The sequence below is a fragment of the Typopeltis vanoorti genome, chromosome 4, assembly GCF_054136105.1.
Source record: "Typopeltis vanoorti isolate ZY-2024b chromosome 4, IOZ_Tvanoo_1.0, whole genome shotgun sequence".
Lineage (NCBI taxonomy): Eukaryota > Metazoa > Arthropoda > Arachnida > Uropygi > Thelyphonidae > Typopeltis > Typopeltis vanoorti.
Window position 1 is genome coordinate 137,386,143 of NC_143552.1, and position 17,102 is coordinate 137,403,244.

The 17,102-nt window shown below is 34.7% G+C and overlaps 1 protein-coding gene across 3 annotated transcripts in view; it reads right to left on the bottom strand.

Annotated features, from left to right (window-relative positions):
• The window catches only part of MRG15 (mortality factor 4-like), a 237,530-nt gene that overhangs the window by 37,713 nt on the left and 182,715 nt on the right, over positions 1 to 17,102 (bottom strand). The window lies entirely within an intron of this gene.

A 17,102-nucleotide genomic window follows, 5' to 3' on the forward strand; every position in this document is an offset into this window, starting at 1 on the left:
GCACGATTTTTAGTGAAGATGGTAAATTAAATATGGAAATAAACAACAGAATCAACAAAGTTGATATTGTAGGAAGTCAATTGAATAAATTCATATGCAATAAGAGAGAAATTAGTTGAAACAATAAATCTGCTGTATACAAGACAGTGTTCAAACCAGTTTTAACTTACGGATCTGAGAGCTTGGTCAGAAGTAAAACATTGGACCAAAGACTAGAGACCGCAGATATGAGAGTCCTGAGAAAGATTAGAGGCATGAACAGATGGCATCAATGGCAATATCATATTAAAAACGAGGATATTAGGAAAGAACTTGACATTGTCAGCATCCAGGAATGCGTCAGCAGAGCTAATCTCAGGTAGTATGGTCACTTGAACCGAATGGGCAAGGGAAGATTAGCAAAACAAGTGTTCTCTGCCAGGTTGGCAGGAAAACGACCCAGAGGAAGATCAAGATATAGGTGGATTGATACGGTACAAAGTGCCTTAGACCAGTGGTGTCCAAAGTGTGGTATGCGTACTCCAGGGGATATGCGAATCAATACGTGGGGGGCATCAAAAAAAGTTTTATATTGATAGGAAAAAAATTAAGTAATTAATTAAAGATGAAGAATATTATTTTCTTTCATCAATTAAACATATATCTAATATAGACAAAGACGTTATAAAGATCCTGCAAACTTAAATTTGCGAGTAGCACACATTGGGCGACTTTGCACACATAATCGTCCGTGGCAAAGCTGTCATGTTTTTTAAAACTAGGGAGTAAATCTCTTACTTCTTATCATTGCCATTGTTTGTAGAGCATCCAAGTGTTGACAAGCCAAACAATGATGATAAGTGGTTATTAATACTATGCTACCTAGCTGATATTTTTGAAAAAGTAAACATGCTTAATTTGTCTCTTCAAGGAAAAGTTAATATTTTAACAATGAATGAGAAAATAACTGCATTTCGAAAGAAAATGGTGCTGTGGAGAGAGAAATTTGAAAAGGGATGTTTAGAAATATTTCCATCTTTATCTGATTTCATTACAGAAAATAATGTAAATGTAAAACAAACAAAAAGTCTAATATCTGAACATTTAAAAAGTTTAGAGAAATATATGGTGAACAGATGGCATCAATGGCAATATCATATTAAAAACGAGGATATTAGGAAAGAACTTGGCATTGTCAGCATCCAGGAATGCATTAGCAGAGCTAATCTCAGGTGGTATGGTCACTTAAATAGAATGGAAGAGGAAAGATTAGCAAAACAAGTGTTCTCTGCCAGGTTGACAGGAAAACGACCCAGAGGAAGACCAAGATATAGGTGGATTGATACGGTACAAAGTGCCTTAGACGACAGAAATATAAGATCTGATAATGTTGGAGTCTTGACAAGTAACAGACTGATTTGGAGGAAAATTGTAGATAGGAAGTTAGTAATGATGTAATTTTTTCATGTAGTACTGTAAAAATAATCATAAATAAAATTCTGAATATTTTTACGTATTGTTTATTAGTTTTGTTTTCATAACACGCATTGTCGGCACTTGTGATGTGCTCGTTATGGAAATTGTTTAGCTAAAAGTGATATGTAAAGCAGTTAAAAATTTATGTACTTACCGGATTTGAATAGCTGTGTTACTTTAAACAAATTTATTATGGTTTCAAATATTAAGTTTTGTGTTTTATGAAGACATTCTCTTGTCGCTAACGGATACAACGTGTCAGCCATTTTACAGTACTTAGTTTCTGACTTTCGTGGAGTGCACATGCTCGCGGAGAAGTTTGAGTGATTGACAGCTGACAAGAGCGCGTTCGGTATCTGGGTAACGGTTGCAAACAAGAGAGCGTTCGGAAGGAATTTAGAATACAGGCCGGCAGATATTTAGGTTCGGAGGAACTTAAGTTTTTTTAAGTGACAGTCGGAAGAAAATTAATAGTATATTCCGAAAAAGGAATCACGGAATTATTCAGTTTAAAGTGGAATAAGTATTGATAAATAAAAGGGAAATATTGCTAGAGGCATTTTAAAAGGAATATTGGAAGAAATGCTAATTGAAAGATTTATAGGGAATCGTAGAACTGTAAATTTCTTTAAAGTCAAAGAGTTAAGACTGTCATTAAGCATTATGAATAAAAATAAGAAATTGCTATTCACGTTCTAAAGGAATGTTAGAGAAAACTCTGATTAGGAAGTCTCATCTGTCTTAAGGATGCCAGATCTAACTATTATTTCTACTGGAAAGGAGACAGAATTGAGTCAGGAAGAATTAAATGTGTGCTACATGAGTGAAGAAAAAGGATCCTGTGAAAATGAAAAATAAAGTCATATAAAAAGGGCCTTGACAGAGAAAGAAACTAGCTATGAACATTTTGTCATTGTGAAAACAAAGTGTTTAGTCTAGTCTTAACTGTAAGTTTATTTTTAAAAGGCCTTGGATCCAATTAATTTGTAGTTAGTTATGTAATATTTGTTTGAAGTGTATATATATTGTTTTTGTTATATTAAATGTGTTCATTTTGTATTTTGGTCTTGAGTCAGTGATTATTTGGATTCTGAAAGAAAGAGTTAAGATCATTGCACCAATTGGAGTGAACCCTTGTGCATATAACATATAGGTACACTCGGAATTAAAAAAATAATGTTAGAAACAGAGATCATTCTCTATGGTAGGATTATATTAAGATATAATATCTATGAATATCCTTATGTATATAAAAATCCACCAATTATTAACAATGGCACAGTCGACTACAGGATTGGTTATGACTTAACTTTATTTTTAGAATCCAGAAAGTAAATCTTGACTCAAGTAAAATGGCTACAGAACAGAAGATAGCAATTTTATTTATGAAGTTCCTTCAGTTAAAGATGAGGAATTTTTTAGGTTAATTAATCCAACTTTAGTAATACCTTCTTTCTCAGGTGGAAGTAGTGAAAGTGTAGAAACATTTTTCAGATATGCAGAAAAAATTAGAGATTTAGGAAAATGGTCATAACTGGTAATTAGTTTACGGAATTAACAACGCATATAAAGTATATTAATTAATGGTAACTTTAATGAATAATTTCTATATTTCGGCAACGTCACATTGCCATCTTCAGGAACATAAAGATATGATATGTGCACGCAGGCACTAACACAAAGCAAATGAGGAAGAAAGCAAGAAACTAATATTGTTCCTAAAGTCCTAATGGTGCCCTCTTGCGGGCTAATTTGGTAGTCTTGGCAGTTGGGCTGAAGTTCTCATAATGTAAGTCTCCCAAATTTGGGGTAGTTTCATGCACCCAAATTTGTCGAGGTTAGGAATGTTTTTTAGAGCTGCTGAAGATTCTTTGAATAATCTTTCGTATTTAAACTTGCTGCGATGAATTATTTTTGTTTTCTTCCAACGAATTTTATGGTGGGTATCTAAGGCATGGTCTGCAAGCCCAGAGCGCCGCTGTACTGGTGAAACCGGATGTAGTCTTGGTGTTCTGAAATCCTGATATTTGTTGTTCTGCCTGTTTGGCCAAAGTAGGACAATTTGCAGCTGCAAGGGACCTGGTATACACCAGGTAGGTCTAGGGGAAGTGGTTGGTCTTTGGTAGAGTGGACAAAGAATTCTACTTCCTTACCACAGCCACCACTCAACACTGTAGTCAACCTCCAGTCGGCAGTTTTAAAGCCTGAAGCACTCACTGCACTTTCACGTGGTCACAATTTCGCCCCAGCTCCAAAAAGAATACCTGCCGAAGAAATCATGATCCAGATAGAACGTGGGATTCTCAACCTGCCTAACCATATTGCCAACAACGTTAGACTGGATGTAGTCGGTGTTCTCACTAAAGCCAAACCTCCAAAAACCAACTTATCCAAAAACGAATATGCAGCCCTACAAGAATTGAAAAACAACAAAAAAATAGTAATCACCAAGGCGGATAAGGGAAACGCCACTGTGGTGCTCAATCAAAAAGACTACAAAGGTAAGCTAACTGCTTTAGTACTAGACCATACTACTTACCTCCCCATTGAATATAATCTGACCAGCTCTCAGATTAGAATTCTCCACAGACTCCTTAAGAAGGTCACTTCTTGGCCTGTGGAAGTCACCAACAAACTAAAACCTTATAACTCTAGATCCCCCCAATTATATGGACTCTCAAAAATACATAAACAAAATGTGCCATTGCGTCCCATAGTGGATGGCATTGATTCCCCCCACATATAAATTAGCCAAACATTTAGCCAAAACGCTCACACACTACACTGGCAACACACCATCACACATAAAAAACTCAGCCCACTTTAAAGCCAGTATAGAAAACCTCACACTCCAACACACTGACATAATGGCCAGTTTTGACATCTCCTCCCTATTCACTAATGTCCCACTCAAAGAAACCCTAGAGCTCATCCAAGCCAAGTTTCCTCCCGATATCTCAGCCCTATTTCAGTTCACAATGAACTTAGGCTATTTCGTTTGGCAAGGAAAGTTCTACAAACAGATAGAGGGGACAGCCATGGGTTCACCGCTTTCCCCACCCTTGGCCAATTTCTTTATGGAGATATTTGAAGAGAAAGCCTTAAACTCCACCCCACAAAAACCCACTATTTGGCTTCGTTATGTGGATGATATGTTTGCTATTTGGCCACATGGCTCAGACACACTCCATTCCTTCCTAACACACTTAAACAACCAACACCCCAGAGTCCAGTTCACCTTAGAAAAAGAGGAAAACAACACCCTCCCCTTCCTAGACACTTCAATCACCCGCCAGCTTGATGGATCTTTGGTTTTCTCTGTTCACAGAAAACCCACCCATACTGGCAGATACATTCACCAGCAGTCCCTCCCCCCTCACAACAATATGGGGTTATAAAAAACACTATATAACAGGGCAAAATTAATCTGCTCAGATGATAAGGCCCTAACTACTGAACTAAACTACATCCTCAACACTTTCTTAGCCAATGGCTATAACCCCAAAAAAATCCAAAAAATACTAAAACCAGTAAACCACAACCCTCCTCCACAATAAAGATTACACCAAGTCTATCACCATCCCCCACATCCAGGGCACCTCTGAGAAAATAACCAATATCCTCAAAAAATATGACCTTACTTCCTGTTACAGACCATATAAAAAGTTGGCATCCCTTATCCGCTCTACCAAAGACCAACCACTTCCCCTAGACCTACCTGGTGTATACCAGGTCCCTTGCAGCTGCAAATTGTCCTACTTTGGCCAAACAGGCAGAACAACAAATATCAGGATTTCAGAACACCAAGACTACATCCGGTTTCACCAGTACAGCCGCTCTGGGCTGGCAGACCATGCCTTAGATACCCACCATAAAATTCGTTGGAAGAAAACAAAAATAATTCATCGCAGCAAGTTTAAATACGAAAGATCATTCAAAGAATCTTCAGCAGCTCTAAAAAACGTTCCTAACCTCAACACATTTGGGTGCATGAAACTACCCCAAATTTGGGAGACTTACATTATGAGAACTTCAGCCCAACTGCCAAGACTACCAAATTAGCCTGCAAGAGGGCATCATTAGGACTTTAGGAACAATATTAGTTTCTTGCTTTCTTCCTCATTTGCTTTGTGTTAGTGCTTGCGTGCACATACCATATCTTTATGTTCCTGAAGATGACAATGTGACGTTGCCGAAATATAGAAGTTATTCATTAAAGTTACCTTTAATTAATATACTTTATATGCGTTGTTAATTCCGTAAACTAATTACCAGTTATGTCTGACCAACGTATAAGCCTTGCTACTAGAAAAGGAAAATGGTCAGATTTTCATTTGTTGATTATACTTCGGAATAAATTGTTGGGCAAAGCCAAAGCATTCTTAAACACATCTCCTTTACTAAGAGACACTGACAGTTATGCAACTTTTAAAAGTTTGCTAATATCAGAATTTTCAAGTGTAAGAGAATTAGGGCCTAACATTTGGAAAATTCAACAGTGCATTCAAGGTAATAGGGAGTCTGTTTCAGAATACTATTACAGACTTTGGAGCATTGCTCATGAATTTAATGTTTCATCTGAAGAGAAATCCTCTTTAGAATGGTTGCTGTTTAATCAATTTAGGCTTGGCCTTAAAGATAATTTGAAAGAAACAGCATACAAGAAAAGGGTTAAAAATCTTGAACAGTGTTTTGAACTTGTTAAAGAAAAGGAAGAGAGACTCAGAGATATATTTCATTCCTCAAACAATAAACAGGTGAACTTTTCTCAGTATAATGAAACCCATTCTGTTAACACAGTGGCTACAGATAAAGTGAGAGAAGGAAAGTTTCATAAATTAAAAGGTACAAATAAAAAGAAACAGTCTAACAAAATTTCTGTAAATCTAACAGAAAATGTTCCAGAATCTGATTCCAAGGTACAATTACATGATTTGGGAAAATTAGAGGAACTGAAAACATTTCTTAGTGAAGAAATAGAAAGACACTGTACAAGGACAGGAACTTCTGTTTAAGATGATATCGGATTTAACAATATCCAATAATCTTACATATAATCAATCTTTCTTTTGTATATCTAATGGTATTGACAGGAATAAAACATCTCAAAGAAGATATGTCCCAAAATGCTTTAGATGTAATAAACCGGGTCATTTTGCTAAAGACTGCTATCATGTTAGAGATAAATCTTGTTTTCAACATAAGAAATCGGAGAATAAAGAAAAATCTGGAAATAGTTATTATTCCAATATCCCACTGGCAAGGACAGAAATGTCAAACTACTCACTGGACATGGGTAAAGCTAAAGACAGCTCCAACCCTAAAAGAGAGTTTGATGTATCATTAGCTCCTTATGCTAATGGAGGTAATCCTTTGACAGTTTTACAAGGATTTATTGAAGATGTGCCTTGTGAAATCTTACTTGACACAGGTGCATATTTTTCACTCATTTCTTATAATTTGTTTAACAGAATTAAATCTCTAATTCCAAATGACATTTCAGTTTTAAGTTGTCCAATTAAATTAAAGGGAATATTTGAATCAGAAATTTCAGCTGATAAGCAAATACATGTTTTTATTTCAATTCCTTGTTTTCCAATGAGAGTTTGTCATTCATTAATAGTTCTTCCAGAATCCTCAAATCCAAATGTACAAGTAATATTTGAAATTGATTTTCTGAAATGTCATGGTTTTGCATGTAATTTTGTTGATAATACAGTTCATTGTGTGGACTAGAATGCCGTTTAGACAGGAAATCAGGTGACAAAGGAAAATTAGAGCAGTCTCCTGAAGTTTTTCAAGACACTAATGATAATGATCAAGTATTTAATATTGAAACTCTAAAGAATAAGGAACCTAGTTCACAATTTTGGGAAAAAGATAAGATTGTCCAAGCTCAGAAAGATGATCCCATACTCAAAACTATCTATGAAGCAGTATTGAAGGGTGAAACTCAACTGGATACATTTTTAAACCTGGAAAACTTATATATTGATAAAGATGGGTTACTCTTATCTAGACAAATGGAAGATTGAAAGTGAAAATATTGACACCAACTCAAATGATTCCTTGGATCATGTACACTTTCCATGATTCAGACTTGGCAGGACACCAAGGATTTTCTAGAACTTGGGAAAGAATAAAGGATCGTTACATCTGGAAAGGTATGAAGAGTGATATACTCACATATGTCAAATCATGCCATAAGTGCCAAATAAGATCCCCTTTCAGAGGAAAAGCTCCATTACAACCATTTCCAATTCCAACTAGACCTTTTCAGGCTCTTGCTATTGATGTGGTAGGTCCACTGCCAATTACTAAAAAAGGCAATAGGTATATTCTAGTAGTCATAGACATGCTAACTAGATTTCCTGAAGCAGTGTCAATGAAGGATCAAAATGCAAAGACTATTGCAAGAAAGTTTTTGAATATGATAATTTGTAGATATGGAACTCCTCAGACCTTACTTTCAGATCAAGGAGCAAATTTCACATCTGAACTATTGTTGCAGTTATGTAAATTACTCAACGTTAGGAAGATTTTTACAACACCTTACCACCCGCAGTGTAATGGTATGTGTGAAAGGCTGAATAGAAATATAAAGCAAATATTTTCCAATCTGGCAAACACTAAAATAAATGATTGGGACACATATATTTCTCAAGCATTATTTGCATGCAGATCTGCTTTTCATTCTGCTATCAAAGAAAAACCATCTTTTGCTTTATATGGTTTTGATCCAATCTTTCCTAATGAACTTGTTTCAGTCATTCCTAATACAGGATACAAATACAATGACATAAATGAGTATCTGGAAACAGTTGTAGATAAATTTTCCACTACTCACAGATTAGTAGGTGAAATAAGTAGATTAAGTTCTCAGAAAACTAGGCAGTATACAAATCGTTTTAGAAAGTATAAGTCATTTGCACCAGGTGATTTAGTATTGTTACATGATAAATCTAGTATAAAAAGAGTTGGGAAATTAGGAAGGAAAGCTTTAGGTCCATATAGAATTTTAGACAAATTTACTCCTGTGAATTTTAGGATTCAAGATGTCAAAAATCCTAGTAAAATTTTAAGTGTACACTCTGATAAGTTAAAAAGGTACTTTTTAGGGAGTAGAAATTTAGTTACATTAGGAGACAATATGAATAAAATATTGAAAGATGAGCATAGTTTTCCTAGTACTAATTGTGCATCTCATTCACAATCAAATAGTAAAAAAGGGAATAGTTTTAAAGCTCATAATTCAAATATGCAGCAAAGGAGAAAATTTAATTTGGGTAAAACAAAACCTAATGCAGGAAATTTTAGAAATATCAGGGTACATAATTCAAATAATGGACAATGTAAGAGTGATGATAATCAAACTGACTCTAACATTGATGAAATTATAGCAGAATAGGTTAGTTAATATAGAGTTAAGTAAGCCAGAGGAATGTGAAAATACCTCAAATTTAGTTATTAAGGATAAAGAATCTCAACTTGTAGAATTTCAGACACCTGTAGAATTTCATTCTGATAGTGATGATTCTGTAGATTTAGGGCATAATTCAAATAGTTTAAATGAAATATTTGAAAAGTACAGAAATGAAATTTGTAAGTATAGTAAATTAGAAGATGTAAATTCTGAATCATCTCTAGAATCAGATGATTCTGAAACTAGTGATTCCGATTATGTAAATAATGATCAGCAAGAATCACGTTATTTTTTAAGACCAAGGAATAAGCATTAAAAGTTTGGTTAGATATTGGTTAAATATTTAAAATTTTTTTTAAAAAAAATTTTCAGAGAAAGATGAAACTGATGTAAAAATAAAAATTAAAATTCTGAATATTACGTATTGTTTATGTTAATATGTTTATCAGTTTTGTTTTCATAACATGCATTGTCGGCACTTGTGATGTGCTCGTTATGGAAATTGTTTTGCTAAAAGTGATATTAAAAATTTATGTACTTACCGGATTTGAATAGCTGTGTTACTTTAAACAAATTTATTATGGTTTGAAATATTAAGTTTTGTGTTTTATGAAGACATTCTCTTGTCGCTAACGGATACACCGTGTCAGCCATTTTACAGTACTTAGTTTCTGACTTTGAGTGCACATGCTCGCGGAGAAGTTTTATGGAGTGATTGACAGCTGACAAGAGCGCGTCCGGTATCTGGGTAATGGTTGTAAACAAGAGAGCGTTTGGAAGGAATTTAGAACACAGGTCGGCAGATATTTAGGTTCGGAGGAACTTAAGTTTTTTTAAGTGACAGTCGGAAGAAAATTAATAGTATATTCCGAAAAAGGAATCGTGGAATTATTCAGCTTAAAGTGGAATAAGTATTGATAAATAAAAGGGAAATATTGCTATAGGCGTTTTAAAAGGAATATTGGAAGAAATGCTAATTGAAAGATTTATAGTAGGTTCCGAAAAGGGAATCGTAGAACTGTAAATTTCTTAAAAGTCGAAGAGGTAAGACTGTCATTAAGCATTATGAATAAAAATAAGAAATTGCTATTCACGTTCTAAAGGAATGTTAGAGAAAACTCTGATTAGGAAGTCTCATCTGTCTTAAGGATGCCGGATCTAACTATTATTTCTACTGGAAAGGAGACAGAATTGAGTCAGGAAGAATTAAATGTGTGCTACATGAGTGAAGAAAAAGGATCCTGTGAAAATGAAGAAACAAGTCAATATCTTCAGAAAAGGGCCTTGACAGAGAAAGAAACTAGCTATGAACATTTTGTCATTGTGAAAAGAAAGTGTTTAGTCAAGTCTTAACTGTAAGTTTATTTTTAAAAGGCCTTGGATCCAATTAATTTGTAGTTAGTTATGTAATATTTGTTTGAATTGTATATATATTGTTTTTGTTATATTAAATGTGTTTATTTTGTATTTTGGTCTTGAGTCAGTGATTATTTGGATTCTGAAAGAAAGAGTTAAGATCATTGCACCAATTGGAGTGAACCCTTGTGCATATAGCATATAGGTACACTCGGAATTAAAAAAATAATTGTTAGAAACTGAGATCATTCTCTACGGTAGGATTAATATTAAGATATAATATCTATGAATATCCTTATCTATATAAAAATCCACCAATTATTAACAGTACTATCATATCCTGTACACCCCTTGAGGGTACATGGCAGGAATTTGATGATGATGATAGAGAGATATTTTTGTAACTTATTCACAGATCTTCATGGCAAAGAATTTCAATGGATTTTATACCCATTTGCAGAAAATGTAAAAATTGACCACCTTCCGATTATTTTTCAAGAGCAATTAATCGACATTAGATACAACACAACTTTGAAAAACGAATTTCAACAGAAATCTCTTCACAATTGGTGGATGGGACTGAAGTCCGAGTATAGCAATTTAGTAAACACAGCAAATGATGCACTCCTACTGTTTGGTTCTACTTATTTATGTGAGGTATCATTTTCTGCAATGACAGGTAATAAAACCAAATATCGAAATAAATTAAACTTGGAACCAGACCTTCGTATCGCAGTATCAGAAGCCACCAAACCAGAATTTCAAGAAATTATGAAAGAAATGCAAGGCCATTGTTCACATTAAATATTGTAATAAATATGTTTGTAAACTGTTAATAATAAAAATAATGTGTAAAAATATGTAGCTTTTTTAATTATTATATGATGATACAAGGCATATTTCCTCTTTATAATACTTATTACAATAGCTTTTTGCTCAATCAATTGGGGTATGCGCTATTTATTTAAGGCAGTGGTTTGGAGACCACTGCCTTAGACGATAGAAATAAAAAGATCTGATAATGATATTGGAGTCTTGACAAGTAACAGACTGATTTGTAGGAAAATTGTAGGTAGGAAGTTAGTAATGAAGTAAGTTTTTCATAAAGTACTATCATATACTGTATACCCCTTGAGGGTACATGTCAGGAATTTGATGATGATGATGATGATGATGATTCATTCTTGAAATTCGAGTAAACACAAAAAATGTGGCTTTATGATCTGGTTGCTATATTCCGAGAAACAAATAGATAGGCTTAGGCGTTTTAACTCAAGGATCGCATTAACTTGGATTTTATTTTCCCGAGTTCAGTTCAATTTATGTTTTATAATATACAAAGTGTAACATAAAATTCATATTCATTGAAGAAAGGCAAATTAAAAACAGTTTTACCTATGTTCCTTTTTTATTTAAAGTACACATTTATATTATACTTTTTCAGAACTTGGCTTACTATTATGCTGGGGGGGGGGGCATCAAAATCTTTGAGGCGTTGAGGTGGGGCATGATCCAAAAAAGTTGGAAAACACTGATCTAGCACGAATGGCAAACTTCCCTTTTTTTAGAGTTTTGAATATCTTATTACTCTCCATAATTTTCATTAAATAACATGCCTTTGCTACTGCTATATTTTTTATAATTTTTCCAAGTGTCATGTACACTTCCTGATCATGTTTTTCTCTGATTCCATAACTTGCATCTTTTTCTTTACTTTCGTTTTCTTCATTCCTCTATCAGGTTTCTTTATCTTCTCTAGAATTTCTTGACATCATTCCCATTCCTTCTACATGCATTTCACAATATCTGCATTTTCCTTTCATCATTCAACTACTTCCTAACTCATTTTTTGAAGTGACCTATTCTTGAAACTTAATCTATATTTCTCTTCCTTCTCTCAGTTTCTTATTTTTTTCAAATCCACAATAAGTAATTAGTGTTGTTGCAGTATAATCTCTTCTTCTGGAATTACTTATTTTCATTGGAATTTACAATACAATACATAATAAGTAATGATCTTCTCCAACACTCTTAAGCAATAAAGTTATTACCAATTTACATAGAAGGTACAGTTGACTCGCACTTTAGCAAATATTAAACTAATCTCACTCAATCATAAATCACAAAAAAGTCCTAACCAAGGTCCAACAGATACAAAGCAATTATAAAAAGAATTTTCAATATAATAAACCATTCCAGCCAATCTACAAGTTTGCTACAGCGAGAGTCAACTGTATTTGAGTGGTAACATACCAAACATACTATTTTTCTATCTATCCTATTTCTTTGTAGACTTTTTCTCCAAAGTCACTTCATTCATGTATTTCTGTATGTCGTTTCTTTCTTCAGCATCATTAATATTCTTCCCAATGGATTTTCAATCAACCTGAAACAACTTCCAGAAATAATTTTTTCCCCTTCCTATCCTACATTGTGCTACATAAAGAGATAACATACATATGACTAATGCATCAATTTCAAGTCATATACCTATTAGATCATCTGTCATTTCTTTTCACTTCCAAAACGTTATTTTCAAAGTTCTTTTACCACAAAAACCATTATAACAAATTCACTCAATATAACAAACTAATGAAAAGTCCCAACCGTAGCCCATAAACACAATGCCACTCTAAAGAACAATCGCTCTAACAGCAATTCTATGAATCCTACATCTTGCTGAGAGAAGGAATATATCACTCCTCCATGTGTCAACATTTAGGTCAGTGTAAATTCTCTAGACTGATCTGCAAAATTACACCATTTCCCAAAGTGGTCTGTGTATGTTGAAGGAGTAAAAAACAGTTAAAAACCTCTACTTCAAGTATGGATATGTATTCCTGATTGCATGTCTGTTGAGTGATTTTTTTACTACTGTGCTGACATCACTGCTTGTTTTATTTGGCAATTTTTCGAAGTAATTACTCCATACATCAAGGATATCTTTTTTCTTCAGTTTTCATGTCACCTTTATCATCTCTAATTCCTTTTAAAGCCCTCTTTCCTCCATTTCTGAGCTTTTCAACAGCCTCCAGAATATTTTCCACCTTCTTGATATTTAATTTCTATGGTCTTACCAAAGTCTTCTGATGACTTTTATTTAGATAGTTTTACACAGTGTTTAGCTTTCTTACATTTGTCTCTGTATTCTTTAAGAGCTCAAGCTGACTTATTTGCCAGAAACTTTTGATATGCTTTCTTCTTTTCCTTCACTGCCTCTTTAACTTCCTATGTCTACCATGGGGTGCTGATATTTCTATCTTTGCAGACAACCTCACCACATGCCTCTCTGGCTGAATCAATCAATATTTTCTTCAGGATTTGCAAATGATTCTCCAACGTTTGGTTCCTGTTCTCAAACTCTTTCATTTTTTCTTGAAAAATGTTTGTGTATTTTAGTCTACAGTTTACATCTGAGAGATGCTCAACTTTTATTCACTTTAAAGTTTTCTTACATGTTCTTCTTTTCAGTATGAAATTCAATTTTATCCTGCTCAAGACTAAATGGTGATCACTTCCAATTTCAAATCCTCTATACACTCTAGTGTCCTGCACAAGTGGGAAAATATCACTATAACATAATCAATGAGACTTTTCTTATTCCTTGCCTCTTCTCTCCATGTGAATTTGTGCACATTTTTATGTTGGAACATGGTGTTAGTAATAACCAGTCAATGTCCTGAGCCAAAATACAACAGGTATTTGCCATTACTATTAGCTTTGCTCTTTTCTCCAAATTTCCCCAAAATATTTTTGTATGTCTGACAATCATTTCCTACTCTGCTATTTAGATCCTCAACAAGGACCAACTTTTCCTTTTTCATTGTGTCAGTTGCTTTTCTAAAGCTTCAAAAAATTCCTCCATTTCTACCTTAGTAGAACCTTCTGTGGGACCATAGGCACAAATAAGTCTCATTGTCCAATTCCGCATTCTGATATTTGCCCACATCACTCTACTTGATATTGCTTCCCATTCAAGAAGATTAGCCTTGTATTTTGTGTTCAATACTATAGCTATGCCTTCTTTTCCCTGATTGTCATTGCATGAATATAACATTTTCTATTTATTGCTCAGAAATATCTCACCAGATTTTGTCTTTTTTGTTTCAGTCACCCCTATGATGTCGATGTGGTACTTATCTAATTCCTCAGCTAGCTGCATTTTTTTGCCATTCAGGTTTCTTATGTTGATAGTACCGATTTTGAACTCTGGGTGATGTTGAGTTGGGGTGTGTTTTAGGATATGTTCCAGTAGCTGACTTTTCGCTGTTCGCCCTTGTTCCCTTGCGAAAACAATGGGGGGGGGGGGCCTTGTTCAATCGGGCGACACCCCATCTGGCATGAAATTCTGTCATGTTGTACTATCATATCATATTTTGATTTAAGTAAATAAGAATACAATTTGGTCAGCTAAATCCCATATTGCCAGCCCATCCTCATTCGTTCAGTATCCATGTAGTTACTTAACAGGATGCACCATGAGAAGGTGAGGATTGGACATTAGGTCAGAAGTCCTGGTCGGTTCTCTGCATTACTTTAAAGGCAATGTGGAAGTCTCCTCTCTCAGTTATACAGCTTTGATCCTTAAGCTAGTAACATGAACTAAACGAATAAATTCATACAGAAGAGAAAATTCAGTTATGAGAGTTCTAAGAAAAATCTGGAAGAGTGAAATAGCAACAGAAATAGCTTAATAATAAAGCTAGTATGAAGGAACTTTTTGGAGCTATTATACTAGAAGAAACTGATCAGTCTAGAGATCTTGCAGTGCTAGTAGATAAAAAGTTGAAGTTAAGGAGCCATGTAGCAAAGATTGCAAATACAACTCAAAAGATAATTATAATGCTGAAAATAACTTTGACATGTAAAGATAAGTCATTTTGCCTCTTTATAAGGCTTGATAAGACCTCACTTGGACCATTGTACTCAGGTCTGTTCTCCTAGTTTCTGTCGTGATTCTGATACAGTGGACAGTGCAAAACAGAGTCTAAAAATGATATTGGGATTGAGAAATACTGATTATGAAGTCATTGAGAATTTGTAGACCACAAACACTAGCAAATAGGAGAAAAATGTGTGATATGATTGAGACTCACAAACTTCTGGAAAGGTCACACAGGATTTCAGTTGATGAAATTTTTCATTTTATAGAGAGTGGTGAAAGGACAGAGGGCATACTTGGAAGTTGAGAATGAATGCTGCCAAGAATGGGGGTGAGACCTAGATTTCTCTCTCATAGAGTGTTGTATGATTGGAATGGATTGCCATTGGATGTTGTGTGTGCAAGAAAAGTATGACAGCTGGTGCATGTAGTATGTAGCTCCCTTGATGAGTACCTTGACTCCCTGGAGGTCTCTCTTTTAATAATATCATTAAGATGTGATTTTTTTAAAAAAATATCATTTTCACATATGAAAAGTCTGAAATCTATTATTATTATTATGGTTATCTCCATGGAGTCAGTAGACTCACTGCGGGAGACCAAACTATCAAAACATTATATATCATATCTCTTCTTGAATTCATTTACAGATGAAGAACTCACAACTGAGTCAGGCAATGCATTCCACTCATTCACCACCCTCCAGGCAAAAAAACTCGTTCTCACACCCTTGTTAACCGTACTTTTTCTTAATTTCCAGGGATGACCTCTTGTTCTTCCATCGCTATCGCACAGCTGAAATATTTCCCCTGCATCAATCTTATAAAAACCTTTTAGTAATTTGAATGTTTCTATCATATCCCCTCTTCTCTGCCTATCAACCAACCTCTGCAATCCACAAGCTCTCAATCTATCAATGTAGGGAGCATTTTTTATATCACTCACAAACTTAGTCACTCTCCTTTGAACCCTCTCTACCACTTCCTCATCTCCAAGGAATCCAGGCGACCAGACTTGAGCACAGTCTTATTCCTTATTATTTATTATTAATTCCTTATTACTTATTAATTATTATTCCTTATAAAGAGGAATAATAACCTCTTTATCTCTGGATGTTAGTGTGTTCTTCAATAACCAAGTAATCCTATGTGCAATCTTGGACACCTTAGCAATGTGTCCTCTGAATTTCATCTCCCTATCCACCAACAACCCAAGTCACTAGCCTCATCAATCTCTTGGAGTACCATTCCGTCAATGTAGCACACAGCTGGTAATCTTTTAATCCCAAAATACATAACTTTACAATTTTCCACATTGAACTGACATCCATTACCTTTTGCCAGCTTATTTAAATCATCCTGCAAACTCTCAACATCAGCTTGATTTTTTATCCCACTACCCAACTTTGCATCATCAGCAAACGATTGAATATCTCCCTTTAAGCCATTTCCTATATCATTTATGTACAAATTAAACAATAATGACTCAAGCAAAGAGCCCTGAGGCACACCACTAGTCACCTGCCTCATCCTGGACTCTGCTCCTCTATACACGACTTTCTGGTATCTCTCCTTGAGCCATTCTCTTATCCATATCACCAGTTTAGTATCCATCCCCACCTGCTCCAATTTGCGCAACAGTATTTCATGGGATATCCTGTCAAGCGAACAGAAGTTGATGGAATAGAAAGAAGGATAAGAAGCTTTTTTTTCAGCTTAAGTGTGAATGGTGATCAGCAGCTGCTTACCTTATGTTTTTGCATGTTTAGAGAAGAAAGTGGAGAAATGGTGGTAGCCAGTTTGGTAGTGCACCCCCCCCCCCCCAACGAAAACACCTGTAGAAAAGAAATACACAAATAGAGCATCTATCAGAAAGTGATTGATTAGAGGATTGAGAGAGAGAGGTGTCATCTATTAAGCAGACTGTATTCCTCTGGACAGCATTAATAATGCTTAGGGAGGTTTTCAGTACAACATCCTAAATCTA